This window comes from Camelus bactrianus, chromosome 8, assembly GCF_048773025.1.
Source record: "Camelus bactrianus isolate YW-2024 breed Bactrian camel chromosome 8, ASM4877302v1, whole genome shotgun sequence".
In the NCBI taxonomy this organism is placed as follows: Eukaryota; Metazoa; Chordata; class Mammalia; order Artiodactyla; family Camelidae; genus Camelus; species Camelus bactrianus.
Window position 1 is genome coordinate 10,271,723 of NC_133546.1, and position 23,115 is coordinate 10,294,837.

The 23,115-nt window shown below is 35.7% G+C and overlaps 1 long non-coding RNA gene across 2 annotated transcripts in view; it reads left to right on the top strand.

Annotated features, from left to right (window-relative positions):
• The window catches only part of LOC123619800 (uncharacterized), a 177,670-nt gene extending 156,928 nt beyond the window's left edge, over positions 1 to 20,742 (top strand). For both annotated transcript variants that reach the window (XR_006728495.2, XR_012508527.1), the window contains exons 2-3: positions 14,895 to 15,036; positions 18,097 to 20,742. This is a non-coding gene — a long non-coding RNA (uncharacterized LOC123619800). The remainder of the gene's footprint in view (positions 1 to 14,894; positions 15,037 to 18,096) is intronic.
• Positions 20,743 to 23,115: the final 2,373 nt, after the last annotated feature.

Genomic DNA, 23,115 nt, shown 5'->3' on the forward strand with positions numbered 1-23,115 from the left:
TAAAGTAGTCTAGAGTATATTAATTTATTGATTCACCATTTAGAAACACTCAGGGCTCCCAAAGTATTTTGAAACAAATCCTCTGTGTTTTCCTGTTTTTCAGTTGTACCATCAGTACAAAATATACACCGTATTTGTTTAATACTTTGTGTCAAAGTATTCATTAATCGCTTTTAATATTTCACACTCAGTAGTTTGTTTAGGTGTGTCTTTGTAGGACTAATAATGTTCTATAAAACATTTCTCTTGAGGACTTCTAATTAGTGCTATTAGCTGAGCACTCTTAATAACATCTGCAGACTCATCCATCTGCAGTAAAGCCATTCTGCTTTTATAATTTTCTGGATCAGTGTTGTCCTGAGTTCTATAGTATGTTGACCATGAACCCATAACAGTAAATTCAATAATGGCACCTTTTCCATTTCCTGTGCTTCATTGGTCCAAAACACAATATGTATCGATAATTTCCATACAGGGTGGTAAAAGAAGTGACTCTAAAATGTTGTGAGGCATCCTGTGATTGTTAGCTAGTAACTGAACTGTCTTGCAACTAGTCCCTTATGAAAAAAGACTTTTACTGATTTGGGGCATGAGGACACTTGTAAAAGTCTAATCCTTTTGCGTGAGTAAGCGGAACATTTTCTAGTAAAATGCTAGTGTCATATTTTGTGGTCATTGCTTCATTTCATAATTTTTCCATGTAAGTTGAGAAAGAAAAGAATTATCAGGATACAGGATTCCAAATTTGAGTGTCTGAAACTATATATATATATATATATATATATATATATATATATATATACACACACACACACACATATATGCTTGTCCTGGGAATCTGAGCCGTTATAAAGTCACTGAGAAAGTTACCCATCATAATGGAAGGAAAATAAATCTATTTGAATGTAAATTTCTTAAAGAAAGGCTAGGGTTTTAAAAACTGGAAATTGTAATTGAAAGGAAATTGACATTTCAGAATATTTACTTTACATTATCTGCACTCCCAAGAATATTTCAAACAAATTTCATTAACAAGTTAAAAAAATAAAGAAGTGGTAAATAAAAACTTACAAAAACAAGTTTTGATCAAAACTTCTTTGATATTTTGAATTCTAAATTTACACGTACCCATAATTACTTTAACTCAATCAATGCAAATAAATATGTTCAATTATTATTGACTTTCAAAAATAAGCATTTTTCTTTCTAAAACCAAATTTCAAACTTATTATGAATCTCTATTAAGCATCTTTTTAAGCAGACTTTGACTCATTGTTATCATCAAAAGCCACAAATAAATAAAGAAATACATAATGTTGCTACGTCATTCTCTTTTAACTTCTTCTGGAACTCTGATGAGTATTCACACTGTTTCCATACTGTCTTAGCATACCCCAGGCCGCTATAACAAAACACCGCAGACTGGGTGGCATGTGAATAACAGAAACTGACTCAGCTCTTGAGGCTGGGTGCTAGGATCAGGGTGCCAGCATGTATGGGCTCTGATGTGAGCTGCCTTCTGGGTAGCAGGTGGCTGTTTTCCCCTCTGTTCTCATATGGCGGAGAGCAGATAGAAAGCAAGCTCTCTCCTGACTTTTATAAGGGCACTAATCCCATTCATGAGGGTTCCACCCTCAGGACCTTGTCCAATCCTAATCACCTCCCAAAGACTCCACCTGTTCATACCATCATGCGGGGTAGCATTTCAACATACAAATTTTGGAGAGACACAGACATTGTCCATAACACTTATCAATTCCCTAGGTTTACTCATTTTTCTTAATACTTTATTTTTAAATTTAAATTATTATATTTTTATATCTAGAAGTTTATTCTTAAATCTGACAATTTTATAGTCTCTTGTATTTTACTCATATTTTCAGTTTCCTATTTCTTTAAGAATATTAAACATGTTCATATTATGTTCCATATCTGATAATCCCATTATCTTTATATTTTTGTTTTTGACTCTGATATCTGTTTTTCCTGATTTTCTCTTATGGTGCCTTGTAATGTCTGGTATGTTTGCTTTAGTTTTTGTGGCTTGGGTTTTTTTTTTTTCTCTGTGCCCAAATTTCTTTTGGACTTTAATAATGTAATTTCCCTGAAGTTTGTGTTGAAGTGAGTTCCTTCAAAATGATTTGTATTTTTGCTAGACAGCCTGGGAATTCTACTAGCCTGGAATCACTTTATACTAAATTGTTAGCTTGAGGGTTTCATTCAGATCATACAAGTGTTACAAATTCAGGTGGCAAACTCTCATAAGGCTGGCTGTTTACAAAGTTTCAAGGGGGTTATTTTCGACCTCAATTTCAAATGCAATGTTTGAGGCAGTTTTCCTGAAAGTTCCAATGGTGTGGACGTCAGTTTACTTCTAATGTACATTAGCATTAAGGATACAGACTTTTGGAGGCCCAGATTTATGTTGGGAGACTCCTAACAGAGTCTTTGGGCAGGTCTTCGACTTTGTCTCTTCTCTCCTGAACCATATAAACCAAAAGGACTATCTAAACATAGCTCCTTCAGCGTATACCCTGAAACAAAAGCTGGGTTTAGTGCTTTACTTTACCTTTCCAGGTTCTTGTTATGCCTTGATACATCAGTCAGGATTCTTCAGGGAAACAGAACCAACAGGATGTGTGTATATAGGGAGTGAGATTTATCTTAAGGAATTGGCTCACATGATTGTGGAGGGTTGTCAAGTCCCAGATTTGCAGGGAAAGACAGCAAGGCTGGAGGCCCAAAGAAGAGATGTAGTTCAAATCCAATAGCTTTCTACTAGCAACATTGCCTCTTCTTTGGGGGAGGTCAGTCTTTTTCCATTAAGGCCTTCAACTGATTGGATGAGGCCCACTCACATTATGGAGAGTAATCTGCTTTACTTAAAGCCTACTAACTTAAGTGTTAATCTCATCTGAATAATACCTTCACAGAAACATCTAAACTAATGTTTCACCAAATGTCTGGATACCATGGCCTTGCCAAGTTGATATTTAAAAATAACAGTCACACTTGTTTTTCAGGTGTTTGTATACCTCTCATTTGCTTCCCAGTTCCCCATTGCATTAGGAAACTATTTTTAAAAGTAAGTCATCTAGTATTTTTCTGTTGTGTTATGATTTACATACAATAAAAAGTCACAGAAGTAAAAGGCTCCATTTGACTGACTTTGACAAATGTAAACACCCATGTAAGCTTCCACAAAATATGATATGGAACATTTCTAATAGAGAAAGTTCCCAAGGGTCTTTTTCCAGTTAAATCCAACCTACCATCCAAAGGCAAACATTTCTAATTACTATCAACATAGATTAATTCGGGGAGTTTGGGTATTGAAAGCAAATAAATTCATAGAAACAAAATATATGCATTTTGTTTTTGAGATTGAGTCACATTGTTTAGTATATCAGGAGTTCATTGCTTTCATTGTTTAGAAGGATTCTTTTTTATGGATAAACCATAAAATGTTTATTTTCTTCTGATGGATGTTTAGATTACAAACAGCTTGGCTGTTGTGGAAAAATCTCTAAGCATTTTTGTAGAAGTATTCTTTGTGGAAAATATTTTATTTGTCTTGGATAATATTTAAAGTGCAATTGCTGTTTTATAGAGTAAAATATATTTACCTTTGTAAGAAACTATTAATTGTTTCCAAAGCAGTTATGTCATTGTACATAACCATGAGCAATATACTAAAGTTCCAGTTGCTCCACATCCTCAACATCTATAGAAGTTAACTACATTTCTGTATAACTAAAAATGGAAAATAAAATAAATGTTATGAATAATATTTGATATTTCTATGCAATAATAAATGTTATTACTATTATTATAGCATAGAAATATCAAACACTTAGGAATAAAACCAATAAAAGATTTGCAAAACAACTACCATGAAAACTACAAAACATTTTTACAGAATTTACAAACTTAAATTGATGAAGAGAAATATCATGTTCATGGACTAAAAGTAATGTTGATCTGGAGGATGTTTAGAATGGCTCATGAAACATACCTGAGCAACTATTCCTGACGCCACATTCAATGATATCATGTTGGTAGGTTGATATCAACCATGATGGAAGCATTTACACTGTATAAATTAACAAACACTCTGAATTGGTGGCCTAATCCCTCCCAGAGTCCACTACTAAGCACTTATCAGCACATCACTGATTGGAAGAGTCACTGTTTTTGAAAATAACTGTTCTCCACATTGATCCATAGATTTGACATATAATCCCAATCAGAATTTATCAGAATTTTTCAAAGAAGTTGCAAAGCTAATTCTCACATTTATATGGAATTCAAAGCATCTAAAATAGCCAAAATATTCTTGAAAAGGAAGAATAATATTGAAGAACTCACATTCATTGGCTTCAATGCACTATTTTCATAGTCTTCTTTCTTTTTTTTCTTGGTCAACCTATCTAAAGTTTTGTCAATTTTGTTAATTCTCTCAAAGAACCAGCTCTTGTTTCCATTGATTATCTCTATTTTTCTTTTTTTAATTTTGATTTTTAGTTCCGTCAGAGAATTGGAGTTACAGGGAAACCTGTTGCCTCAAAATGGAGAGACAGGCAAATACAGAGAATCACAGCTTAACTGGAGCAGAAGCCTAGCCTACAGTTAGAGCCAGTACCGTACATCATGTCTAGCTTTCAACAAAAATTATAACTCATTCCAAAATACAAAATCACAACTCAAAGAGACAGAATCACATTCAAATATCACAGATATTTAGGAATAATCAGAACTAAAATTTAAAAATAGCTATAGTTAATATACTAAAGGCTCTAATAGAAAAAGTGCAAACAACATGCAAGTAAAGATAAGAAAAGTAAACTTTAAGTAAGAATCAAAGGAAAATGTTAAAAACCAAAAGCAGTATAATAGAAATAAGGAATGACTTTGATGGGCTTATGAGTAGACTGAACAAAGGGTAATAAAAGAGTAATGAACTTGAAGATATGTCAATAAAAACTTCAAAAACTGAAATGCAAAGATAAGAAAACTATGGAACAAAATACAAAGAAATGTGAGACAATTACAAAAGATGTGACATATGTATAAAGGGAATACCAGAAGGAGAAAAAAAGAGAGGAACAGAATAAACAGTATTTAAAGTAATAATGACTGATAATTTTGCAAAATGAATGACAGACACAAAACACATCTAATACCAAATGAGTTAAATGCCTCAGATTCTACAGTTAGTTATATCACATTCAAACTGCAGATATCAAAGACAGAGAAAAAAGTTTGAAAGAAGCCTGAGGGGGAGAAAAGAACAACTTATGTACAGAGGAGCAAAGACACAAATTGTACTGAGCTCCTTTTTAAAAACCAGGCACGCAAGAAGAAAATGGAATAAAGTGTTAAAGTATTGAAAGAAAATCCCACCAACTTAAAATTCTGTATCTGTGAAAATACCTTTCAAAACTGAAAGAAAAATAAAGGGAATCTCAGACAAACAAAAATTAAAGAACCCCATAAGATTAATGTCTGACTTCTCGGAATAAACAGTGGAATCCAGAATGCAGTGTGACAACATATGCAAATGCTCAAAGAAAAAATTATCAGCTAAGAATCTTATACACAACAAAGCTATCCTGCAAAAATTAAGGTGAAAAAAGGACTTTCATAGATAAACAAAACCTGAGAGAATTTGTCAATGGCTGACCTGCTCTAGAAGAAATACTGAAGGAAGTTCTTTAGAGTAAAAGCAAGTTATCCCAGATGGTAATTAAAATTCACATGAAAAAGACAAAAAGTACCAGTAAAGCTAATTATGTAATTATGAAAGACAGTAACAATGAATACCTTTTCTCTTTTCTTCTCTTGATCAATTTAAGAAGCAGATGCCTAAGATAATGTGTATATAGTTTAATATTTAACTTATATCATATAGAAATATATGTGTGACCTATTTGCCAATAACAGCATAAATTTATAGTAAGTAGTAGGAAGGAAATAAAAATTAGAGAGGAAATTTATAAAATAAATTATACAAAAGCATAGGAAATCAATGAAACCTAAACCAGGTTTTATGAAAAGTTTAACAAAGTTGACAAATCTTTATCTAAATGGGATAAGAAAAAATGAAAGAAGGCTCAAATTCCTAGGCAGAAAGTAAAACTAAAACTCACATGGAATTTAAGAGACCCAGAAGAGCTAAAAAATCTATGAAAAAGGACAAAGTGGGAGGACTCACTCTTTCTCATTTCAAAATCTTCTACAAAGCAATAGTAATGAAGTTATAGTCAGAAAGTGTGTTAGTGGCAAAGGATAGACATGTAAATCAATGGAATGTAATTGAGAGCCCAGACATAAACCTGTACATCTATGATCAACTGATTTTCAGTGAGGGTGGCAAGACCATTTTATGGGGAAAGAATAGTTTTTTCTAGCAATGGTCATGGGACAATTGGATAACCACATGAAAAAGAATGAAGTTGAACCCATATCTCATACCATATATAAAAATTAACTCAAAATAAATCAAAGACCTAAATGTAAGAACTAAATTAGTAAACTAGGAGCAATATTCATGACCTTGAATTTGGCAAGAGAGTCTTAGATATCACCAAAACATTAGAACAACAACAAAAAATGGATAAATTACGTTTCATTTCATCATAATTGAAAACTTTTGTGATTCAAAGGACATCATCAAGAAAGTAAAGGACAAACTACAAAATGGAAAAAATATTTGCAAACAATATATCTCAAAGGAGACTTGTATCTAGAACATATAAACAACTCTCACAACTCAGTAATAAAAAGACAAATCATCCAATTTTAAAAATTAGCAAATGTATAGACATTTCTGAATAGATATTTCTCCAAAGAAGATATAAATATGGCTGATAGGCACACAGAAAGATACTCAGCATCATTAGAATTAGGGAAATGCAAAATCACAAAGTAATATAACTTCATACCCATTAGGATGGCTAGAATAAAAAAATCAGATAGTAACAAATGTTGGTGAAGATATGAAGAAATTGAAAATTTCATACAGTACTGATGGGAATGTTAAATGGTCTAGCTGCTTTGGAAAGTAGTTTGACAGTTCCTCAAAAGATTAAACATAGACTTGCCATAAAATCCAGAGCTTTAACTCATAGGCATATACCTAAGAAATATTAAAACATGTCCACACAAAGACTTGTACATGGATGTTCATAGCAGAATTATTCACAATAGCAAAAATGTGAAAACAACTCAAATGTCCATCTGTAGATGAACTGGATAAATGAATATGGTATATCCATACAAATAAATGCTATTTGGCCATTAAAAGAAATAAAGTACTGATAAAAGCTACTACATGAATAAGACTTGAAAACATGAAAGAAGGAAAGAAGCCATTTATAAAACCCCACATATATAATTCCATGCATATTAAAGTAGGGAATAGGGAAATCTGTAGAGACAGAACGTAGATGAGCAGTTACGGTATCTAGTGGAAGACTGGGTGGGGAACAAGGGAGTGAGAGCTGAAGAGTATGAGGCTATGTACATACATACATATATATATATGCACATACAATTGAGATACAATTGACGTATAACATTATATTAGTTTCAAGTGTACAACATAATTTGATATATGTATATATTGTGAAGTGGTCACCACAATATATCTAGTTAACAATCATCCCCACACATATTTACAGATGTTTTTTTCCTGTGATCAGAACTTTAAAATTTTACTCTCTTAGCCACTTTCAAATATGTAATAGAGTGTTGTCAACTATAGTCACCATGCTGTACATTTTATTTCTAGGACTTTTTCATTTTATAACTGGAAATTTGTATCTTTGGATCAAATTCACCCATTTTCCCCACTTCTACCCCTCACCTCTGTCTACCATCAATCTTTTCTCTGTATCTGTGGGGGCATCTTTTTGAGATACTGAAAAAATATTCTAAAATTGACTAAGGTAATGGGTGCACATATTTGTAAATATACTAGAAATCATTAAATTTTACAATTTAAGTGGGTGGATCATATGGCATGTGAATTGTATCTCAATAAAGCTCTTTTAAAATAAAAAAAGGAATACAGTAGCCTCATAGAATTTTAGTGAGTGCTCCTTTTTTCTATTTTCTGAGTTTTTCTAATCCTTCCTCTCTCTCTTCCATCCATTCCGATAGTCTTCACCTTTTAAAAAAATAAATTTGATTTGTTTGTATTTATTTATCCATTGTATTTGCCCCACTTTTTAAAAGTTTTTTTTTTCCTTTTCCTACCCTCTTTTAATTCTTTTTTGAGATTTTGCTTTGTTTTTTCCTTATTCTACTTTTTCCTCTCTCAAATACAATAATATACTCTATTTAAATTTAACATAATTTAGTTAACTAAATGCTAAAGTAAAACTGCACAATATGCTCCTTCTCTAGAAATGGACAGTTCTTAGAATGTTTGTCACTAGTCCTGTCCTGAAGGTGTATATGAAATTGTTTGGCATTTTAATTCTATTTTCTACCTCATTTTTAAACCCCATCTATTCAAGTTACTAGTTTTTGTTTTATGGCATCAATATTTAGATTTGCAGACATGTTTTCGTTTATTTCATTCACAGTGCCATCTTGTATCTTGGGTCTGCTCTTTGCTTTCATTTTGCCTTTTTTTTTTTTTTTTTTTGAAGTATAGCCTTTAAAAGTTTCTTTGGTAAAGGTGTTTTGGTGGTGAACTCTCTGTTTTTGTTGATCTGAAAATGTCTCATCCTTGCTCTTAAAAGTTTTTCTGACTATAAAATTCTAGACTGATAGTTATTGTCTGTCTGCACTTTGAAGATACTAATTTACTCTATTGGCTTCCAGTGTTACTGTTGAGAGGTCTCCTGTTTTTCAGTTTAATAGCTATGTTTTTTAGTGTGATTTTTGTGATTTAAAAAATATATAGCCGCTTTCAGTATCATCTCTTTGTCTTCGGTAGTCTACATATATAAAGAGGTCTATTTCTTTTTATTTATCCTATTTGAAATTCATTAAATTTCCTGAAATTGAGGATTTATCTTGGAACAATTTTTGAGCATTATCAGCTTTTATACATTTTAATGCAACTTCTCCCTCTCATTCTTCCAAATTCTTTTTCTTTGACATGCTCATTAGGTGACTGTTGGACATTTTTACCTTCCAATTCTCTTAAACCATTTTTTCATACTTTCCCTCTCTTTGCCTTTCTGCTGCATTCTGGATAACTTGTTCATACATATAATATAATTCACTAACTCACTCTTCAGCTGTATGCAATCTGCTGTTGAACTGTACCCTTGGATTTTAATTTTTAATGATTACACATTTTTAAATTTTAATTGTTTCTTTTCTTAATGCCCCTATCAGTTTTAAGAGTAAGTCTTTTATAGTTACTATTATTGTCACTGCTAATAGTCACCCAGCACAGCGCTATAAACAATGGGCACACACCCCAACTAAAACTCACAATCCCGTTAGCCTGTGCTCAGTGTCTCTGGCCTTTTTGTGACTCCTGGTTGAGTTGCCTAGAACAGGCTGCCCCTGGAAACATCCAGACTTGGACAGAAAGGCTGTAGGACAAGGAAAATCTAATTTAGAGACAAGGCTGTAGGACTTCTAAAGTCCTCTAAGAAAGTCTGTGAACTTTAGCAAATGCATGAGCAGACACAAGGAAGAATGGCTTGCTTCAGTCCGATAGACAGATAAATCGTGTATTGGGCTGCAGGATTCGTCTGTTACCCTTGTGGGAAGCTAGAGAAGTAAAATCACAGCAGGGCAGTCTAACGGGATTCCTCAGACCAAACCTTATGTGGCCTGGTGTGCAGAGGCGCCTGAATGCTGGGACCTCAGAAAGTTGCTCAGGATAAATCACATCTTCATCCATCGATAGCACACATTCTTTTATAATATATTACTGTGCATTTTTTTATGGAGTCCGGAATTGTAGGTCCATCATATTTGTCAAATATCAAAGTCTTAGGCATTTAAAAAATTTTTATTTTGTTTATTTGAGGGAGGGAGGTAGTTAGGTTTTAAATTTATTTATTTTTTGTAGTGGTACTTAGGATTGAACCCAGGACCTTGTGCATGCTAGGCACATGCTCTACCACTGAGCTATACCCTTCCCCCTAGTCTTAGGCATTTTTTGCAGGCATGATTCAGACACCAAAGCACTGTATCTTTCAAATCACACGGATAAAAGTCCAGCCTGCAAAGTGATCTCCTTGGAATCTCTCTTATTCAACTTCAAGTGAGAGGGAAACCGTTCCTACTTCTTCCCCAAAAAGGTAGGGAGAAAAAAATAACATAGCAGTTCCAAACCTCTTCTCCACTCCTTATTGTCATCCGTTTGATAACCTTGAGCCTAAGGATTGCATAACCACTTGGCAATTCTGTATATGTGAATATGGGAGTATTTGTCCTCTACATTTTTTGGTTTGGGTTTCTTTATTTCTTTTCAAAAATTTTTTTGAAATGTCAGCCAAAACTGAGGCAGAAGCAGTCCCATTAAAAAAAAAAAATCTATAGCATCTGAATGTTTATATTTCAGTCACAAACCTGTAATTCTCAGTGTATTCTATACATTAAAAAACTTTAAATATATTATTATATTCTAGACATCAGAAACATACAAAAAGGTAGAGTTTTAAAAGCATGCTGTAAAACAAATGTGAACAGAAATTCTCATTTTTCTTCCTTTCTGCCAACCTATTATTTCACACCTCCTACTTGGGAGACCTGAAGCTCTGAAAAAATAATAAGAGTTTGACTCAACTAATACATTACCAAAGTTACAAAAATTTTGGAAAAAAAAATTTAAATGCCATGGGCTTTTTAAAGTTATAACTGATAACAAAAATTAACTTTCTCCAGTGAGATTACAAAAAGAGGACTGTGAAAAAAATCCCTGCAGTTATGCAGCTGCAGGCGTATCTGGAATCCCACACAAGATGTACTTTCTAGTTATTCACCACCTCTTCAACAGACTCTCAAAGGAATTGTTAAATATGATTGTTTTTCATGGTTTGAGACTTTTTTAAAATGACACAGCATGGGCTGGGAGACTCTTCAGTATTTGTTGCTGGTGTATTTCTGAGCTGTGTGACAACGGCTTCATGCTCCAGAAGTCGCATCAATGAAGAAACTGCACCCTTGTGTCCACATGTGGGGACTGCCATCATGGCTGCCCCAAACTACAAAATGGCTTTTTTAAAGAAAGGATTCCAGCCCATAGAGAAATTTAAGGATAAAGACACTGGTTCTTATTTAGCCAAGCTCTGTGGTTACAGATATCATCAAAGGTGTTATTCTGTAGACCAGGAGGGGTTGTCAGCAACTGGTTTCCTCTGAAATGTCCTGTTTGGTGTAAATGGCTGACTTGGTCCATTCAAGCTGTTATAACAAAAGGGCACAGACTGAGTAGCTTATAAACAAGTGAAATTTATTTCTCACAGACGTGGAGCTGAAAGTCTCAGATCAGGGTGCCAGCAAGGTCAGGCGAGGGCCTTCCTCTGGGCTGCAGACTGCTGACTTCTCTCAGTGTCCCCTAGGGAGCTCTCTGGGGTACCTTTTATAAAGGCGCTAATCCCATCCGTGAGGGCTCCACCCTTATGACCTAAGCACTTGCCAAAGGCCCTGCCTCCTAATACCATCACACTGGGCATTTAGATTTCAACATATGCATTTGGGGGGACAGAAACATTCCAATCACAGTAGTATCCTTTTTTTTTTTTTTTTTTTTTTTTAGAAAAGTGGACTTGAGACTTAAAAGGAAATGCCTCTGCCTACATCACTTTCATAAACCCTTCCCTTTATTTTTTGCTTTTTCTTTTTGAGGGTAGCACACTAAAATCTATCCAAATGAAACCAGTGAATGGCCTGAGGACCAAAATCTTCCTCTTCAGTGAATGGCCTGAGGACCAAAATCTTCCTCTTTCCTACTGTTTTTAGGTCATTTATATTTTATACACAAAACTTAGTTATGGAAATCAGTGGTCCCCCTCTCTCCAGCTCCTAATTTGATCTAAAGCTTCCAGTGTGTGTTAAATTTTAGTTTAGCCTTAGGGCTAATTGTTTATATTATAATTATGATTATTTTTGCCATCTCTAGTAGGGTTAAGAGCTAAAAGTTGTGCATTTGCTCTATGGGCATTAAATAATATTTGGCTGAATGCCTATAGATTCCAATAGAATATCTCAGATATTCCAATAGAATAGATTTCAGATTTACTGTTAAATAATAATGACTTCTTTGCCAGGAAGTGCTTGGCTAATACTGGTTAAGACTGATTAAATTGTCTATCACTTTGTGAGAACAATCCTTATCCTCATGTTTTAAGTGATAAAACTGAGGCAGAGGATTTAGGGAGTTTGCCCAAAGTAGCATTCTAAGGCAGGTAAAAATAGAATCACAACATTTGCCAGTCTCCTTCTTTAAATCACTGGTTTCCTTTAGAGTCATTTCTGTAATTTTGGGTATTGCTTCCTCCCCACTCTCTTTTCTTAAGGAGAAAGACATGTTTTTAAAAGAACACACTTGTATTCTTAAATTTTTCATACCTTGGAATGCATAGGTGATTTAGTTAGTGAGAGTTGAAGGCTTTGAAATTAACCCAATTACTCTGGGAAAAAAAAAACCCAGCAGTTATGATTCAACTCAGATATAGACAGTGGACATTCGGCTGTAAAGCCATACTCTTTTCTGTCTCCATTTCTCCCTTTAGGGTGATTTGTGCAAAAAGGCAGGGAAAGTCATCATTATCGTTACATCGTTTATGCCCTAATTCCTTTTGAGAAAACTTCCCATGTCCCTACCTACCTCTTTACGGTCATTTGAGGCATTTCCAAGTCAGAGGAGTTGCATGCATTTTTCCACAATAGGCAATTTGGAGGAAGGGTGGGCCGACCGCCCCGCCCCTCCTGTTGCTCACTTTCCTTCCGCTTCAGCCGAGCCCCAGTGGGCACCTGCACCCCTCAGCAGGAAGTGCCTCCGTCCTGGGTGGGAGGCTTGTGGGCAGCTCCGGGAAGTGCTCGGGAAGGCAAAGCTCAGGGCTGCGGGCTCAGCAGACGAAGAAAAACACCAAGAACACAGAGACTGAACTGGATAAGTCCAGGAAAGGAAAGAATTTAAACTGAAGTGAAAAAAGGAAACCTTACGACTATAGGAAAGAAAGGAGTTTACGTCCTCATTCTTTCATCACTATCGTGAATATACACTTTTCACTCTGTTTTTGTAACCTCGTACAGAAACTTGGCTAAAAATGAAAGCCTTTTTATCAGATACTGATTTTGAGGAAGGGTGAGAAAAATAGAGAAAAGTAATTGATATGCTGTGGTGAATCTTTGGACATTTATACATTTTACACATTCCTATATGTAGTTCTGAGTTAGATGTTGTGGGTGATATATAAGATTGTAGCACATGGTTTCTTATCTGAAAAACTTGGAGAAAACAAAAAATATATATACATAAATTATATAAGATTTAAACAAAGTCTCATGGTCACCCTTTTAAGCATCATGACAGTATTTTTAAAAAGCAAAACACATTTAAAACTGTTACACTATCTAGACGTCAGATCCACAGGGCAAATCAGCTCTTTTTGACCTCCTCTGACTGCCATTTCTGAGGAGAGAGAGATTCACCCAATCTTAACTAACATTAGTCAAGCATTTCATACCATGAAAAAAGAGCCACTGTTATTGAATAAAAAGAGAGTGTTCAAAATCAGTTAATTCTAGTGGAAATATACTGCCCGTATCTACAGGCATTTGACTAAATCTTATTAGAGTAAATGCACATGTTTTTGGCATTTAATCCCTTCTACCGATGGCAAAAGTTACTAGTTCAGGAAAATCAGGTTGCTGCCCTTCTTTGGAGGATTGGAGCCTTTAGCAGATGGAGGGGAGAACTTGCAATCCCTGCAACAGTGTGGCCAGAAGGGAGGAAGGAAACAAACAGACCTAAACAAAATTCCATTCCTACAGAACAGACTGCAAAGGATGGAGACCTCTTAGATGGAGCCTTGATAAGAGGGAAACCTAGAAGCAGAGAGGGAAGTTTGCACAGGGCTTCTCCACGGGACATGTTCACCCCTCTGCTGTATCCTTTCAACAGCCAATTTTAAATGCTGCAGCATCGTCTGCCCCCTGACTCTTTTAGCCTGTTCTCACCTCTTCAGCCTTTTATTGGCTGCTGATGGCTAGATGCCACGATGGCAGTTAAACTCATATAGTTTGTAGCAGTCAATCCGATACACGATGCTGGAGACATGCTGTGAAGCAGAGTCAGGCAAGGCTCAAGAGTGAAAAGCAGGCTCCCAAGACACAGACCCGGGCAGAAACTTTCTTTGGAGCAACAAGTAGAACTGTGACCAGAGCATGAGCACTTTGCTGTAGATTTCAAGGCTTCCCTGTAAACCCCAGTGTGGGTTTATCCACTGGTCCTTGTATCTCTACCACAGCCCTTACAGTCTTAGCAGGACTCACATAATATTTTCATTAACTTTTTTGGTTCATATTCTTAAAAATCACATTTACAAAGTAGTTTATTGTTTTAGATTATTCTCTGAAGAAACGTTGTGAAGGAGTTTCGACGGTATTTGTTAAGTCTGGTCCTGCTCTCCAGATCACAAGAAACTGTTACTAGATCCATTTCTACGAGTCAAATACATCGGAATGTGGTGTATCTGACACCTTGCAACAGTCTCTATCAGATGGTCAGACCAAGTCTGTTTTAATATTTGAAATATATTTATTAGCTTAAGGCTTAATTTCTTACTGTGACCAGTATTTTCTCTATTGCTGAGCCATGAATCCTGTGAAAATCAGAAGGAAGTCAAGTTTTGGGGTCAGGTCTACAAAGGAGCAAAATGATAAACAAACTTTCTCTTCTGTTGCTCCTTCAGGTCAGAAAGTGAACCACAACATGTACAGTTGCCTCCCATGGGAAAAAAAAGAGCAAGGCTGGGCGACCTTCTCGCTGGCTCTCCCTCACCCTTTTCCCCTACAGCTCTCACGGTTTCTGCTCCCCTGTCCCACTTTCTGAAGGTGAGTGGGTCTCTGTCTGAGTCAGCTCTGGCTTCCATTACAAAGTGCCAGAGGCTGGTGTCTTCAACAACAGCAATTTGTTTCTCACTGATTTGGAGGGTGGAAAGTCTAAGATCAAGGTCCTGGCAGGGTGGGTTGCATTCTGAGGCCTCTTCTCTTGGCGGGCAGGAGGCTGCCGCCTCCCTGTGTGCTCACGTGACTGCTCCTTTGTGTGTGTGCACCGGGCGGGTGTGGGTCAGGGGCAAGCTCTCTGGTTCTCTGGTGTTTCTGCTTGTAAGATCACCAATCCCATTAGAATAGCCACCCCCTCCATACACCCTGCCCTAGGGGACCAACATACACACGAGCTCATCTAACCCTAATTACTTCCCACAGGTCCCATCTCCAAATACCCAAATACCATCACACTGGGGCTTAGGGCTTCGACCTGTGAATTCTGGGAAGACAAACATTCATCCACAAACATTTGTTTTCTCTTGGCCTCTTAGTAGAAGAACCAGTGGACAATTTGTTTCTCAGTGGTCCAAGGAGATTATTTTCCAAGAATTTGTGCCATTTAGTTCAGCACATACAAATGAAACCTCCAACACTCTTTGTTTCATTGCTAGTCACCTGAATTAAAGGGAGAAAATCTAGTGTAACCTGGTAATCTATACTGACCACGTGACCCATCACAAGTAGAACTGGAAATAATGTGCAGATGACATAAAGATCGGTATCAGCCCTACTGGGTGAAAAAAAAGAACTAAAAGGGTCTATATGTTCTAAAACCAGAAAATAAGTACCACCCTTTTTGTATCACCTTCCTTTGAGGTAGGCGATTGATACCGGGTCTTCTTGTGTCCGCCATACACAAGATGCTTCAGGGAGTGCTCAAGATGTCACAGTGCACCATCTGTATTCCCAGAGTAGATAATCAAATCTGCCATGTAAGAAACTTTCAAGTTTATTCATTATTGTATTTGTTACACATGTAATATGGGCTATTTGAAAATATAAATAAGAACCACAAGCCAACAAGCCAAAGACATCCATCCATCATTACCATCTGACCATTTACACATAGTCTCTCTCTCACCACACAGAGACACATATGTACACATATACATACATGTATATTACGTATAGTTACACACATATTTAAGAGAAATATAATAATAATCTGCATACTGTGCTATAACCTGTCATTCTCAGTTATAGATCATAGTCTTTCAAATCAAGAAATAGACATTTTAATTATAACTTTCTGTAACTTATTGCAGGACATTTAGATTGTCTTGACTTATCTCTGACATAACAAAGTTATGATGAACACACTTGAACAACTATTCTTAGAATAAGTACCTAAACGTCAACTTGCTGGAATAGAAGAAATAAACAAAAACCTGTTTGATAAATGTTGCAAAATTCTTCTGAAACAAATTTTAAGGTTTGTATTCCTCTAGTAATGCATGTAGATTTGTACTTTCCTACGTGGATAACAATACATATTATGTAAAATTTATTATTTTTGTTTGCCAGTCAAGAGAAAAAGTTATTTAATTTATGTTATTTTGATTACCAGTAAGGCTTAATATTTTTATATGTTTATTGGCTATTTCAATTTTTTATTCTCTTAAATTATCTTTTATGCCTTTTATTGCCATTTTTCTCTTGGAATAGTTGGTTTTTTTAGGTTTATATGAGATAGTTATATATTATTGATTTTATTCTTTGGTCATTTTAAAATGTTTTTATCACAGAAATTTTGTAACAAATACAAAAGTGAAAGGCATACTTGGTTAGTTAGTGAGAAATGATATATTTTGCAAATATTTCCTCCCTTTGAGTTTATTTATTAATCTCTTTTAAAATTTAATTTAATTTTTTTGTGTGTGTGATGAGAGCCTGATTTCGTATTTGATGAATTTTATTTTCCTCATGCTACTTTTGGAGTCTATGATGTACCATCAGCTCTTTGGGAAATATTAGAATGTGATATTCAATTTTTAAAAGCAAGTGTGTTTATCATTTTTCAGTCGCACTAAGTAATGGACAAGATGCTGACTCACCTGAATAATCTCACTACATTATTTCTCAGTGCTACAGAGGTTTCTTTTTTTTCCCTTTGGGGAAATATTTCTTTTTTTATTTACTGAATTGACCTGCATTTTGAAATTATAAGCATCTAATCACTTTCTTTGAGTCGGATACATAAGAAGTACTTAAAATTATACAGCCCTACTTAGGGCATTCTAAAATATGCGAGAAAAGAGATCTGTGTTATCTAAAGACATAAAAACAGTATGTAAGCAAAGTGAGGCTTACTCCAGATTGCTCAGCAGGCAATTAAAGAAAATGATTGCTAGAATGAAATGCTTTAAATTGCATGTTTAAAAGACCTGGGAATCCTAATATATACTTCCTGCCTCTTTCCCATTATTGCCTAAAAAGTTCAGACTTTTATAAGTTGAAAAATACATGAACAGATGTGTTTACTGAAACGTTTGCGTGGATAGCTCTCACAGCTCTGACACTGACTTTCTTCCTGGATGCTATTAATTACCTCTTTCTAAATATGTGCATCACTAGAGTTTTTAAATCATGATTTTTTTTCTTAAAAATGACATTTCTAATTTCTGTTGCCACTAATGGGAATTTTAGGATAAAACCATATTCTTTACAATTTTGACTGACACATAGCAGAGTTGTTACACACTGATTCTCACTTGTTTGCTAGTCTTTGGAAGTAAAGAATCGGAAACATCCTGTTAAAGAGTAAAGCACATTTTTTTCAAATAAATGAACACGTTACCCCCAAACTAAAAGAAATATAAATTATTTCCAGAATTTGTTTGTTCCTCCCTTAAAATAAAAAAGAGGGTGTGGGTAAATTAATGATGCAAAGTTTGTCTTTTATCTAGCTTTTCTATGTAACTAAAAAACTCAGAATTACAACCTGAAATGTTAAACCAATGGACAGACCTCTAATGCATCCTCTATTCTAGAAAACCAGCTCTGTCTAATTTCACTTGGCAGAGCAATTTCATATTCTCAGGTGTGAAACTTTTCTCTTTACAGAAGTAAGTGGGTCGGCTTTTCAGAAGCTCTGAGGCAGTCAAGTTGATCTGCAGAATCTGTTCCATTAGGTCAACCTGAAACTATAAGAAGCAGACGAGATGATTTGGAAGCAAGTATCATTTCAGTTCCGGAGCATATTGACATCTGTTACAACATATTATTAAACATCAAACTCCACATGGCACTTGAAGGAATGCAAGGAAAGAAAAATACTCCAAAATGCAAACCTCTCAGATTTTGTCACAAATGGATAATATTTAAAATAAACCAGCTGATGTCATATTTGTCTATAAAGAAAGTAAACATATCAAAATGAGACAGGCGATCTAGTAGCTTAATTTGGCAGTTTTCTTCAGAAGTCGTTCCCGTTCGTGGTTTTCAGGTGTGTAGTCCTGTCCTCAGCACACTCGCTCGGATGGCCTCCTGTAGGAAAGGGTGTAATCCTGATAGATGTTTAAACACAAGATACTTGCAGCAGAAAAACATTACATTACCGCCAAAAGAAAATGTAATCACCGGAGGACAGAATATCTTCCCAGGCTCTTTGCTTTTCTTTCCCTGACTTTTTGTTGCCTTTTGGCAATTCCACTGCTCAGCAAAGTCATGGAGGTAAGAAATCAAAGCAAGATTTATTGAAGTTTGGCAACGGGTTGTTATATTATTTCGCCTTACCTTTCTATTTTCTTTAGACTTGATTTACATGGAGTTTTATTTGTAAGGAAACCAAAATCTAATAGAACTAGAGCGGAGATAAAGGCCAGATCTGTGCCACGCTAAGGGGCCTCTCTGTCTGCAAGGGGTGCTGGACAGGAGGAAACATGTGTACACCATTGGTGGGAGTGTAAACTGGTGCAGCCACTGTAAAACACGTGGAACTTCCTCAGGTAATTAAAAATAGAACTATCATATGATCCTGCAATCCCACTTCTGAGCATGTATTTGAAGGAGACAAAACCAGTATTTGGAAGAGATATTTGCACCTCCATGTATGTATACCACAGCATTCTTTACAATAGAGAAGTCATGGAAACAGCCTAAGTGCCCATGGACAGATGAAAAGAAAGAGAATGTGTGTGTGTGTGTGTGTGTGTGTGTGTGTGTGTATACACACACATATATGACAGACTATTATTCAGCCACAAAAAGAAGGAAATCCTGCCATTTACAACAACATGAATGGACGGAGGGCATTATATTAAGTAAAATAACTTAAAGAAAGATAAGTATTGTATGATTTCATATGTGAAATCTAAAAGAAACCAAGCCATAGAAACAGAGGTGGGAGGTGGGGAGTGAGGGAAATGGGTGGAAATGATCAAAAGGTACAAGTTTCCAATTATAAGATAAGTCCTGGGGACGTAATGTTCAGCATGGTGATGAGAGTTAACAGTACTGCACTGTGTATTCAAAAGTTGCTAAGAAGGTAGATCGTAAAAGTTCTCATCACAAGAAGAAATTCGTAACTGTGATGGATGGTAACTTAAACTTAATGTGGTAATCACTTCACAATAGATACACATAGCAAATCATTTTGTTGTACACCTGAAGCTAATATAATGTTATATGTTAGTTATATCTCAATCAAACTGGAAACAATTTAAAATTTTTTTGAAGATTTAAAGCTGAGATAAAAATCTGTGGGACAGCTAACAGGGTACCCACTTACAAGGGGTGCCATTCTCAGAAATGTAACAAGGTGAGAGAAACTTACTTAGCAGAAGTCCTCTCCCAGGGGCTAGTGTGGAAGGGAGACGTTACAGCAACCCTGGTGGGTGAGTGCGACTTCCCCGTGCCGGTAGCTCATTGCCTTTGAAGAACCAAAGGTCTGGTTAGATTCGTTGCAAAGACATTAAAAATATTAAATATATGTTTGTGCTGAGTGCGGTAAATCTGACCCAAAATCCAGGAAAATGGTGGTGAGGTGAAGAAATTCCTTATTCTTTTTATTTTCCCGACATGCAGAAGAAAGCTCTCACACTTTCTTCTAAATAACTACGGAAAAAATATTTACAGAATATCACTTAAGAAGCAGTCAATTAATTTCTTGCCTATGACTCTCATTGGCTCATACTGGCCCTGGTTAGAGAGAAGGGGTGTGAGTGTGGTGTGTGTGTGTGTGTGTGTGTGTGTGTGTGTGTTGTGTTGCTGTTTTTAGCGAATTGCTATGCAAAGTGTTAAAAAAAAGTTATTGCTGGAAAATATTGGTGGAATGTCAACTGGCAAAGCACAGAGCACTTTTCTGGTCATGAGATCTGAACAGCACTGTGTGTAGCAGACAGTCGAGAGCCACGCAAAAGCAGAATGGATTCTCTATATGAACGTTCTCTGTGGGGCAGCGCTTTGTCTAAGACGGGCGTTGGCAATTAGACATGGGTACAAAACACTCAGTTTGCCTGCACCTTCCAAAAGCGTGGATAGTTGAAATAGCAGCCATGATTCTGTAATGTAGAAAAATAAATAAGACGGATTCTTCGTCTTAAACTGGAGAAGCTCAGTTTGACCTGCAAAAAGTCTGAGGGAGAACATTTAGAAAAAGTTGGCTTTATTAACTACACAGTCGGACAAGGGAGATGTGTGGTTGTACAACTGGAAATGAATACAAATAATTTGTGATTATCGTATTTATTATTAAAATAAAAAGGCTGCTGCTCAGATGGCATTTGGAAAAAAGCATGTGATTTTTGCTTATTGATACGTTTATTCAATTATGTATATATATATATATATATGTATACACACACAGGTATATATATACACACACACACATAATCTCACCTAATACGTGTGGTGTGTTTTTTTCTATCAGTTCTATGGTGATAGGATTTACATATATTAAAATTTACCATTTAAGTGTGCACTTTAATGATTTTTAGTAAATTTCCAGAATTTGCACCATCACCACAATCACATTTTATAACATTTTTATTACTCTCTCAAAGGTCCTTCATGCCTATTGACAGTTACCCTCCAGTCCCATGGCCAGCCCCCAGCAACCACAGGTCTACTTCCTGTCTCAAAAGTGTTTCTTTGGGATTAACAGATACAAGCTATTATATACAAAATAGATAAACAACAAGGTTCTACTGTGTAGCACAGGGAACTATATTCAACAGCTTTTAATAACCTATAGTGAAAAAGAATATATATGTGTGTTTAACTGAATCACTATGCTATACACCAGAAACCAACACAACATTATAAATCAACTATGCTTCAGTACAAAATTTAAAAAGTAAAATGAGAAAAAAAATTAAATTGCTTTTCTGGACATTATGCTAGGGACTGACTTCAGTGTTCTACCCTCAAGTAAAGATAATGCAATACTGTAGTGAATCCCTTGGTTAGGACACGCTTCCTATTGTGAGGAGTTTCTATGTGGAGCTCTTAGAGCGCAAAGAGATCTTTCCAGATCTTCTCTTCAGGAAAACAGTGTGGTTAAATTTGAGCTCTGGAATGAGGCACACCTGGGTTTAATTCATAGCTCTACTGCTTTCTAGAAGAGTGACCACAGAAAAAGAATTTAACCTCTCTGAAGTGTCAGTTTCCTCGTATGTTAAAATAGCATTGTTGGAATGTGACATCCATAAAGTGCCTGACACTTCATACGTTCTCAGCAGAGACTTGACTTGTAGACACACTTAAGCTTTCTCATCAAGGAAAGTATACCCAAATTTTTGACCCTTGTGTATGACTTCAGAATTTTTCTGCTATTCACTGTGATTCACTGCGGTATCATCACCATGTTTCCTTCGCTTTTAACCCAGCGTCTTGGGTTGTTCACCAAAGGATAGCTGGATGCTAAGAGGTCATATTATTTTCTGAAAATATTTTTCACCAACAACATGCATTTACTGGGCACTTGTGATTACTACGTGGGAGATACAATGAAGGCATAGTTGAGCTAACGGCTCACTTGGAAACAAACAAGTCACTGGAAATCAAAGATGAATTAAACAAGTATTTAGAGGCACAAATACTAATGCCTCTATTTGACCAGCAATTTGGCCTCTGATTACCTATTGGAAAGAAAGAATTTTAAATGCAGAAAAGATTTTTGAACAGAGACTTAGCAAAACATCAATTATAGTTAGAAATAACAGGAGATGGTTATTGAGATATTCCTTGAAGGATGAATGGAATTTCAATACACAGAAAATGGCGAGAAAGGGCATTTAAGGAGAAGTGAACTTCAGCTTCATCTATTCATTTATGTTTTCATTCATCAAATACGTGAGTGCCTGTGTGTATCATCAGCTTTAACTAGGTTATTCTGATGTAACGAAACAATACCAAAAACCTGAGTGGCTTATAAAACAAATAGATGTATTTCTTATGCACAGTACATGTCTCTTTCAATCCCTCTCTCTCTTTTTTTACTCTGCTGCAGCCTTGTTCATCACCACAGGACCTGAGCTGACAGGGTAGCCTCTCACTGGGACCTATTAATCTCATGGAAGTGGGGAAGAAAACAATTGCAGACCCAAGAACCATACAATATGTCTTAGAGCTTCTGGCCCACACCACTGCTATTCACGTCCTATTGATCAAAGCAAGTTGTGTGGTCAAATATGATGTCCCAGCTGGGCTTGGTAGAGATGGCCAGTTAAAATTATAAGCAAATAACATATGAAATAATGCAAAGGAAAATGAAAATTGAAAGAAAACTTCTGGTTAGATCAATAAAGGCCTCAAATAACATGTTCTCCAGGGTGGATTTACTTTCAGAAACTTTAGGAAGTAACACCTGAAGTAGAGGTGTGATGGTTAGTTTTATGTGTCAGATTGGGTAGGCTCTACCTAATGATTTAATTAAACACTAATCTAGGTGTTGCTGTGAAGGTATTTTGAAGATGTGGTTAATATCTACAAACAGTTAAAGTAAAGGAGATTACCCTTGATGATGTGGGTGGGCCTCATCCAATCAGTTGAAGGCCTTAAAGAGAGAAGAAAAAATTCTGTCTTAAGACTGCAGCACAGATCTTACATTTTTGTCTTTAATTCATTTTGAGTTTATTTTTT